The sequence below is a fragment of the Prionailurus viverrinus genome, chromosome B2 (genome assembly GCF_022837055.1).
Source record: "Prionailurus viverrinus isolate Anna chromosome B2, UM_Priviv_1.0, whole genome shotgun sequence".
NCBI lineage: Eukaryota > Metazoa > Chordata > Mammalia > Carnivora > Felidae > Prionailurus > Prionailurus viverrinus.
This window is the reverse complement of record NC_062565.1, coordinates 63,743,129-63,753,527: the sequence shown is the minus strand read 5'-3', so window position 1 is coordinate 63,753,527 and position 10,399 is coordinate 63,743,129. Positions and strand designations below refer to the sequence as shown.

At 37.5% G+C, this 10,399-nt stretch overlaps 1 non-coding gene across 1 annotated transcript; it reads right to left on the bottom strand.

Moving 5' to 3' along the window:
• Positions 1-629: 629 nt before the first annotated feature.
• Positions 630-839, bottom strand: LOC125166961 (small nucleolar RNA U3). Its single transcript, XR_007152644.1, has one exon. It is a non-coding gene; the product is annotated as a small nucleolar RNA U3 (small nucleolar RNA).
• Between the last annotated feature and the right edge of the window lie 9,560 nt (positions 840-10,399).

Genomic DNA, 10,399 nt, shown 5'->3' with positions numbered 1-10,399 from the left:
CCATTTCATAGTAGTCTTTGTCTATCTCACCAAGCTCTTGACATTTTGCCTTAATGTTCCATTGGTGCTTGTATAGTTTGTACTCCCCTTATGGTAACAGCCTTTCTTCTACTATTCATTACAAAAATTCATTACTTTACATTGACAACTTCCTTCTGGTCTATGGCACCTGTAGGTACTGCTGTCTGTGAACTTCTCTTCATAGGAGGACTAGAGAGATGACAGCTCCTGTTATAGGAATCCAGGGAGAGGGCAGTCCAAATAGGCAGGGTCACAGGGTGGTAAGAGCACAGAGCTGGGAGTTAGCCATCTCAGTTCTACACTTGTCATTATCTAGCTACGTGGCCTTGGGTAAGTTATTTAGCCTCTCAGGCTCAGTTTCATCATGTATAAGTGAGGGAGTGGGTCAGTAATTTTCAAACTGTAATTCAAGAACCATCCTGAGTTCTCATTTTAAATGCAGATTTTCAGGCCTCATGGAAATTTCCCAGTGTGAGAGTCTGTATGTTTAACAAGCTCCCTGAGTGATTCTGATGCTCACCATGAGTGAGGGCCAAGTGAGACGATTTTCTTATTTTATTTTATTTTTTTAATTTTACTTTGCTTTATTTTATTTTATTTTTGCAGAAACTACTCAGACAGTGTCTCTTCCCTCTTACTCCCCCAAAGGAGGAGAAGAACGATTATCAATGACCAAGGGCAGCTGCAAAGACAACACCCAGAGTGAGCTTCACAGGAAGGAACACTGCACCCTCTCCTCACAGTTTCAGGTACTCTACACATTCAGAGAAACTTCTCTAGTAACAAACGATAGAAATGATCCCTGAAGATATAGTCTTGACAAGTGTCTGATATTAAAATCCTGGGATAGAATTTGAACTTTTGGTACCTTAGTATCTTTCATCAGATACTTATTTCAAAGAGTTCTGTTTTCTTTTGTTAATAAAAATAAACATAAAGCCATTAAAATTTAAGATGCTAAGTAAATACTGACTATCATTGCATGGAGTAAACAACAATAACACAGTCTAAGGTACTAGTTATCAAAACAGCTTGGGACTATTTGGTGTTCATACACTGAATAAAAATATTAGTGCCTCAATAGAATTGCATCCATATCATTAAGAGGTATTAATACAGTGTTGCAGGAAAAAGCAGCATCGCCTGTCTACAAGACACAGCAGGATCAATATGATTGACAAGGAATACAGAGTTCCATGCAGTCTTATTAAGAAAACAAAGTAGTTGTTTAGACTCTTAAAAGTCAGCGTATTTAATTATAAAATATGCCAAATATATCACCCAACAGATTGGAGACAGTCTGTTGGCTGATTTATTTTTACTTTGAGATGGCACTCCTTGCATATTTTTCAAATTCTTAAGTGACTATTCAGGAGGAAAAATCTCCTGATACCATTTAATACTTTCCTGGGGGATATTGTTTATATTCTGAGGAATTGAAGTCACCCAGCTAATTGCTTCCATTTTTTGTGTTTTCTGTTTCACGAGGAATAACCAAACTGAAATTCTGTAGCAGTTTTGACCTTTCTCACTCAACAAACTCTTCGGTGGTTCTCAAACCCATACCTGAGGCAAGCACCTCACTTATCAGTGAGAAGACTCAAAAGCCAGTAGGTAGGGGGTGTAAACCAAGTGAGATGAGAACAGAATCTCCAGGAATATGTGTAATTTTGAAAAGTTCCCAGGGTATTTTTCTCTAGTGTTTGAGTTCCAAATCTGGGTCCCAAATCTGTCAAATAGCAATTATTCATATATGTATTCATAAGAGGCTAAAAAGCTTTAAATACAGTACTTGTTATGGTCCTGTAAAAACAAGACATTACAACTGGGAGTAAACAGGGAACTTAACTACCAAAAGTATATAAACGCTTGGCCAAGAATGATACTATTTTCAAAATAGTATGGTTATTGATCGCTACATTGGTATAGACATTTTTACTTTCTCAAGCTGTTTCCCTTTCTCTTTTTACCGTTGCCTTCTTTCTAGCCCACTAGTAAGGTAAAATAGATAAAACTTCTTAGTAATTATTCTCACTTCCTTTTCTTCCTTGTTTTTCATGAAAGACTTGGAAATTAACTTGACCCCTGAAGAACAGGTAGATTGATTACTTGAGAAAAAGCAGATAATATATCAATTAGAAGGAAGGGTATGCTCAATGATTAGTACATAAGAGCAGCTGAGAAGTCCTTCTTGGCTGAGGCACAGTAGGAGGGTGGGTATGGGATGTATAGGGAGGACCAATCCTGGTGAAATGTCAAATGTCAGGCTGAAGTGTGAATAAGAAAGAATGAGGAACCATTGAAGATTTTAAGGAAGGAATCACATTCAGTAACTGCCATTCTAGAAGATTCATCTGGCAGCAGGATAGTGTATGACTTGGAGAGAAGAGCAAGCGGAAGCAGGGAGAGTAGTTAGGAGGATTGAAAGCAGATCCTAGATGAGTATGTCTCCTTCACAAGTTGCCATTTTGTTTTTCTTAACTTCGAAACTTCTTGAAAGAGCTGTGTTCACCTACTGTCTTTGCAATTTTATTTCTGACTCATTACCTCACTGAAATGGTTCTGATGAAAATTACCAATGACTTGACTGCTAAATGGAAAGGTCTCTTTTCCATCATTATTTTCTTTTACCTACTCTGTAGTGTTTAGAAATGCTGACTTCTCTCTTCATCCTTAAATATTTTTCTGTTGGATTTTTATAACATTGTTCATTTTTCTCCCTCCTCATACTTTTGATTACTTTTAAGGATCTTTTAATGATTCCTTTTACTCTGTCAACACCTTATATATTGTGAGCATCTGGAATTTCATTCTTAATCTTCTTACATCTCACTTGTGAACCATCCACACCACTGCCAACTTCTAACTCATGGGCTTCTATAACTTTGCTTATTGTCTGTGGCAAATCCCAGAGTCACAGCTTATGTTTACATGGTTCTCCCAAACTACAGACTTACGTTCCATTGCCTTTTGGACATCTCCACTTGAATGACCCATAAACATTTCAAAATCAACATGTTTAAAACTAAGCTCAATATACCCCTTCCAAAGCCTGCCTTTCCATCTCCATTGCCTATCTCAGTTAATGAGTTTGCTTTCCAATTATTTGGCTAGGCTAAATCTATCCATGCTTCTCCATTAATATTCACATGTGGCTTATTTTGTCTTGTCTTGCTGGTTCTTCATCTTCTCTGTACCCCATTGCCCCTGCCTTTATTCAGGTCCATGTAGTTTTCCACTGAGACTCTTTCTAACTCATCCCATTCCATTCAGTCTCTCTCTACTTTAGTCTAATCCTCCACACCGTCATCAGCCATATTTTTCTAAAACATATCTATACACCTCTATAGTTCTCTTCTGATTAAAAATAGCTCCCACTCTCCTTGGTGTTAGGAAAGAATCCAAAATTCCCATTATGGCATTCAAGGGATATTTTGGCCTTAAACAATTTTTCCAAGCTTCTCTCTCAACATTGCTCAAACACTTAGTCTCTGCTTCATTTAGGCTAAATGATGATGGGAACGCAATCCTCCATTTCCTGTCTCTGTAGTTTTGCACATTTCATTCCTTTCACATTCCTCCTGAATTCTTCACCTAAGAAACTTATTCTCTTGTCAAAGGACAACTCAAATCACCTCAGAGACTGGCTTATTAATGCTAGACCTGAGGGCATCATTATCATAGATTTGGAGTCTGCTCCTCAGTTTAGCAGGACAGAAATCTTAAATTTTCTGAGCATTCAGATCCAAGTAGATTGATTCATATCAGTTAGACTCATGACATTCACATAAATATAACACTGAGCCTGTTTATTAACTTACACTGAAAGCATAACTATCAGAACTTAAATTTCATAATCACTAGTATGAGAACTTGCTTCTCATAGGAAAATCTCCATGGGAAGCTACATTATAATCAGGTTGTTATTGAGCATTGAATTGGTGCAAGAAGATTAAGGTGGGTGATCATAATGGCTGTTGCCAAGACAGACTGATGCATCTGTGTTATAAGGATATATGTGCCAAGAAGCCAGACTGAATGTGGAAACATGGCCAACGTTTTGCCTATCTGGGATAATTCTAGAGACAGGCTAGGAAAGCTATTGCTCCCTTTTTTAGACTGCAGAGCACACTATGTTCCTTTTGGTCCCACAGCCTTTCTCTATAGCTGTGGAACTTGAACATCTCAAGCATTTTTATCTGTGATTATAAATATAGCCCTTGTAATTGTGATGTCTCTGATGGATTCTCCTGCCTGTGCCCTGCCAAGGAACTTCCAAGAGCGCTTGCTTGGGTTTATGCATAAGCCTTGATCATCCTTCTATGCCATAACCAACTGTATAACCTTTAAATCTTGGTATTTCTAAAAGGGCCATCTCCAATTTGGAGTTCTGTTTTCCATGTACGGATGGGATTATATATCTACCACCTAATAACTACAGTCATCATCCTTTCTTGCCTGTAGTATAGCATCTTAAAGGTCTCCCTTAGTCCACGCTTGCCCTCCTATAATCTATCCTCCATATAGCTGAGTATTGTTCAAAATCATGTCAGATCATGTCACTCCTTTGTCCAAATCCTTCCAATAGCTTTACACATCACCCAGAGAAAGATTTTGTCTTCCGTTATTCTCTCCCTAGATGACTCACCTCCAGCCCCACTGGCCTTCCCAGGTACCTGCCCTCCTTGCACCTTGTATTTGCTCTTTCCTCAGCCTGGCTCTCTCTTCTGCTGATAGCTTCTTGGCCGTCCCTGCTCACTACATTTAAAATAGAAACCCTCTTCTCTATTTCCCTTTCCTTCATTGCTCTTACACCATTTAATCCACTGTGTATTTGTTTGTCTGTCATCTCCATCTTGCTACTGGATGGTAAACTCCACAAGGGTTGAGGCTTTGTCCCTTTCATTTTCTGCTGTGTTTCCCAGAACTGGGCAGGTGCCCCATGAGCATTTGTAGAAAAAATGAATCCAAAGTCTTTCCCTTCACTTTTTTCATGGAGATGCAGCTATTTAAAAGTAATCATAGGTATGTGTCTTTATGTTCCTCCCCCCTTATTTTTTCCAGGAGGAAAAACTTGTTAAGGCAATAGAGAAAGTATTTGTTTTTGGTTTCTGTATTAGAGTTCTCTAGAGAAACAGAACAAATATGATGTGTAAATATATGTATATGTATATGTATATGTACATATATATATATGGAGAGAGAGACAGAGAGACAGAAACGGAGAAAGAGACAGAGAAAGATTTGAAGGAATTGGATCACATGATTGTAGGGGCTGGGGAGTCCAAATCTGCAGGATAGACCAGCAGGCTAGAAACACAGGTAAGAGTTCATGCTGCAGCCTGAGTTCAAAGGTAGACTGCAGAATTACCTCTTCCTCTGATGAACCTCAGTCTGTTTTCTCTTAAAGGCTTCAAATGATTGGATGAGGCCCACCCACATTATAGAGGATAATTTGCTTTACTCTAAGTCTTCTGCTATAAATGTTAATATCTAAAAAAATAACTTTATAGCAATATCCATACTGGGACTTGACCAAATATATGGATGCCACAGCATACAAAAGCACATAAAATGAACCATCACAGTTCCTCACTTCTGGTTTTTCTGGCTACTGCATTCACTTGGGATCTGAGAGCCATGTTTATGCAGCTAAATATTGCTGGTAATTTGTGTTGAATCTCATGGTTGCTTTTATTTTTCCACATCAGCGTAAAATTTGTTAGTTTACTAGTTTACTAGTTTATTACTAATTTGCTCCTACCTTAGCTTATCCAGTCTTTTCTGATCAATAGCTTATTATAGTTCCCCTAGTAATGAATTTATAACTCAAAGAATCTTCTAAATTGATTTTGATACATATTACTTTTTGAAAAGATAGACTGTTAAAATACACAAAAACAAATTTTTAGGTTTGAAAAATACACTCAAAGTTATTTCACCAAAAGTTACCTGAGGTTTAAAAAAAACAACAAAAAGGTATTTTGGACATGATTTGAAATCAGAAATTTATTCTATATTATTTTCTAGTCTTCAATAATATACTTTTATTTTCTGAAATACTGTTCATGCCATCATTATTCTTGAAAACTACTTTTACCCAAGCAGTTATTGGTTGTAAACTCCTTTGATTACAGCCTCGTGGATGCCAGGATCACGAGTTCAATTCTCCCAGAATCTAGTGATGTCTACTTGCTTTGGGGCCTGCAGCACAGCTTTTGGGGCCACCCCCAGCTGTTGTGCAGATGTGTGGTTTGGGCCTACGGGCACTAAGAGAATGGACGGATGTGTGCAAAGCTGTAGTTATTAATGGGAAGTCCATTGAAAGTCCATCACCCTATTCACTGTGATTCAGTGGTGTACACAAAAACACACCGAAAAAGAGAGAGAGACAGAGAGAGAGAGAGAGAGAGAGAGAGAGTGTGTTTAAAAAAAATTGCCTTATTTATTTGCATTTTCCATCCTCAAAAACAGAAGGAAAGACTACCAAGGGAAAATTTTTTTAATGCTCCTCCTAGACATTCTGAAAACTTCCCTAACATTTCATGTACTTTTTCAGATGGTGTTTTATGTTAGCCAGAAAATCATGATCTCATCTCTCAGATTTTCCTTTTAAACACCTTTAGTGAGGTAGGTAAGATGTTTGTAAAGCTAATGAAAATAAATATGACTTTATCTTTTGCTTCTAGAACACTTTAGATTAGGTCTTGCTTTTGGAATACTTTGAGATATCTGGCACCCAAGCAAGTAAATTTCTCACTATTTTCTTTCCTTATCTTCTCTCTTTTTTTTTCTTTTTTTAAATCATGTTTTGAAAGTGTGATTAGTATTCTGACAAGGGATTGGGGAAATTTTTGGTTTGGTGGTAAGAAATCTCAGTTACGTGTTGAATAACAAGGTGGTTTGAACAGGGTGATTAAAAAATGACAAGATGGATAATTATTTGATATTTCAACTTTAGGTTGTGCTCTTAACAATTCTTAGAACAGCTTACCTGTCATCCATTGCTTTCTGTTTGTCCACTATTAACTCATTTCAATAGAAGCATAAAGCATTAAGGGTTTGAAGTGAGGGTCCTTAATTAGTCCTGATGCTTTAGTGGATCTCTTTCCAGCTTTTTCATGGGGACATCTTTTCAGATTTTATCAAGGTTGGGTGAGAATGAATTTAGAGCAGTTCATCTTTTGTTGAGAACTGACGCAGCGTGCCCATTTAGTGGTAGTAGATCTTATTCCTTCCCACTTCAATGAAAAAACTGATTAGAGGGACTTATAAAAAAGCTTTATGTAGAATTTGGTAGTATGAATTTGTAAGCCTTTAGCCACGATTTCCGTAGATTCACACAGTGGCAAACTGTCCAACATTACACCTTGTCCTTGGCAACTATTTTCACATTAGCATAATTCTTATGATGTCATTTTTTTCTTTTTTTCATTTTAAAGCCTTTCTTCACATTTTCCTTATATAATTAGAAAACACATTTAATTATAGAAGCAATTTATACATATACTCTTGCTGTAAAAAAAAAAAAAAAAAAAGCAGACATTCTAGATTAAGCCCAAGTTCCCTCTGACCACTCCTGGTCCCTGATGGCCTCTCCAAAGGCAATCACTGGTATTACCAGTTGGTGTGCCTTCTTGCAGCCCTTTCTTTATGAATTTATATACATATATGTATAGGGTATACACAGGAATATAGTATGGGTGGGAATATACAGTTAAAAATGTATCACATTGTCCTTGTTTCTATTTCAGGTCTTTTGGTGCCCAGAATATTTATTATTTGAATTTTGCTCCACTTGATTAAATTTATCTGTGGACTTTGTCACATTGCAGACTTCCTTTTCCTTATCAGGTTCCTGCATATTTTTAGTGATATCCCTACATATTTTCTTTTTATTTTGGCCCCATGGTATAGCAGAATGTGATAACACACTTGTAACTCTCATACACTGCATCTTATCACCAAACATATTCTAATCTCAGCTAGCAAACTAGGGCTGCATCAAATAAAATTGGCCAGAAAAAAATGCCTTTTCTTAAAGTTTTCACTCTTGGTTTGGTGGCTATCAGGAAAGTTTTAAGTGGCACAGAATACCAGTTAAGGGTTTTTGGAAAAAGGAGCTGTAATTTTTAACCTTCACTTTCCTAGAAACATAGAGGGTTACCGTGGTAGTGAAGTGATCTTGGAAGACTCATACTCTGAGACAGAATTATCCTTTCTCTGAAATGGAGAAGATAGATCAGTTGGTGAGCAATATCTCACCAGTGGCCACCCTGTAGCCAGGGCTTGCATTAGATTTATTTTGAAAAAAGTTAAGTGAAAGCCAACTATGTGTCAATAACATCATATTTTAAGTGGAGGAAGGGAGTGTCGCAGCCAGGAATTCTAGTTGGAAGATAGCCACCCAAACTATAGGATTCCTGAATTCTGAGTCTGCATGCTTTCTTTCAGTTCCAGAACTTACACCACAAATGGGTTCTTTTTTGTCTTGGTTCTATCAATCGTCTGCCAATAAATTAGCCAGTCCTGGGCAATCTTGGTGCGATCTCATGTGTCTTGGGGTTAGGGAATGAAATGACATGGTACAAACATGGATGTCTGGTTGGTTCCTTGGGTGGGATTATAGGTGAAGGTAGTTTGAAGAGACAGAGGCTGTGATTGTGAGGCAGATACCCCTAGATATGTCTGCCACTAGGAGCACATGCAACTATTTAAATGAGAAGCCTTTTGGTGATTATGGCCAAGTAGTTTATTCATTTTTTTATTAGAAAAATGCTCTGCATATAGCACAACAAATACAACAAAGTACATGTCATTTCCAGTAGAGGCATGGTGTGATTAAAATTATTGGAACGCAGTCTGATGTAGTGATGGAAAATTTTAATTTTTCTCCAGAGGAGAAATGAGAAACAGAGTTTTTCTCTTATTTTAATTTCAATCCTGTTAGGAAATTTACATTTGCTCTTCTGTTTTCCAAAAATACAAGTACAAATTATATTTTACAATGTAAGACCATTTCATAAATGTAACTCTTTGCTTTCTGTTGCCCATATCTGATACTGCAGCAAGATATCCTGGTTCTACTTCTAAAATACATTCTGAATCTAATCACTTTTACCATATTTGTTGACCACGGTTTTTTGTTTGTTTGTTTGTTTTCTTAAAATTCTCTAACATCTAGTCCCCCAATTAGACTAATGCCAAACTCCTTATCATGGCCAAGAAGCCTTCATGATCTGACATTACCTGTTCCCCAGATTTTATCACCACCTGTCTCACTGCCATCTACTATGTCCCAACCTCTGTAGCCATCTGCCTCTTCCTGCAATAGCTATGCTTGTTCTCATCTCCATGTGTTCTCACTTGCTTTGTTTGTTCCATCTGCCTGGCACTCTTTCCTCAGATCGTGACATAGTTGGCTCCTTCTCATCTTTTTTGGCATAAGTGCAAATGTCACCCTTGTGGAGAGATTTTGTTTGACTCTCTGAGCCAAAGTAGCCTCTCGTCACCACAACTCTTTATTTCATCACCCTTTTGAATTCTCTTCTAGCTTTTTTTCACCATCAAAAATGAGCTTATTTTATTTTTAGGTTCCTGTATTTCTTATCTGTGTCTATCTACTGCAAGGAAGGTCCCCAAGTGCAGGAATTTTTATTGTTCGTTGATGTATTGTCAGTGCCTAGGGTATTATCTAACATATGATCATCACTCTAAATATTTTTGAATGAATGAATGAATAAAGGAAAGAACAAATGAACGAATACTGTCATGCTTCATATTCTGTTATGTTTCTTGCAGTTTTATGCATAGTTGTATTAAGATATTGGGTGGGCACAAATTTTGAAATACAAGGTCTTATTGTCCCTGGACCTCCTCAGTGTTATCATCACAAATCTAAATCCTGTCTATATGTCTACAGACACATATATTAAATCTTCACTGGGAAATTTAATATGATACTCCCGTCTCCAGAGGACACAACAAAGAGGCCAGCAAAATTGTCCTTGAAGCCAGACATCTTGGTTTGAATCCAAGTTCAGTAGTTTAGTAACTTTGCCACCTTAGGCCTGTGGCTTATCAGATGTAAATGCCTGATACAATGTGCAATAATGGTTGTAGTTGTCCTCACCACAATGTATATCACTTTTTAAAAAATCTTTATTTATTTTTGAGAGAGAGACAGAGTGTGAGTGGGGGAGGAACAGAGAGAAAGGGAGAGACAGAATCTGAAACAGGCTCCAGGGTCCAAGCTGTCAGCGCAGTGCCTGATGCAAGGCTCGAACTCACAAACCGTGAGATCATGACCCGAGCTGAAGTTGGCCGCTTAACCAACTGAGCCACCCAGGCACCCCTGTATATCACTTTTATAAATGAA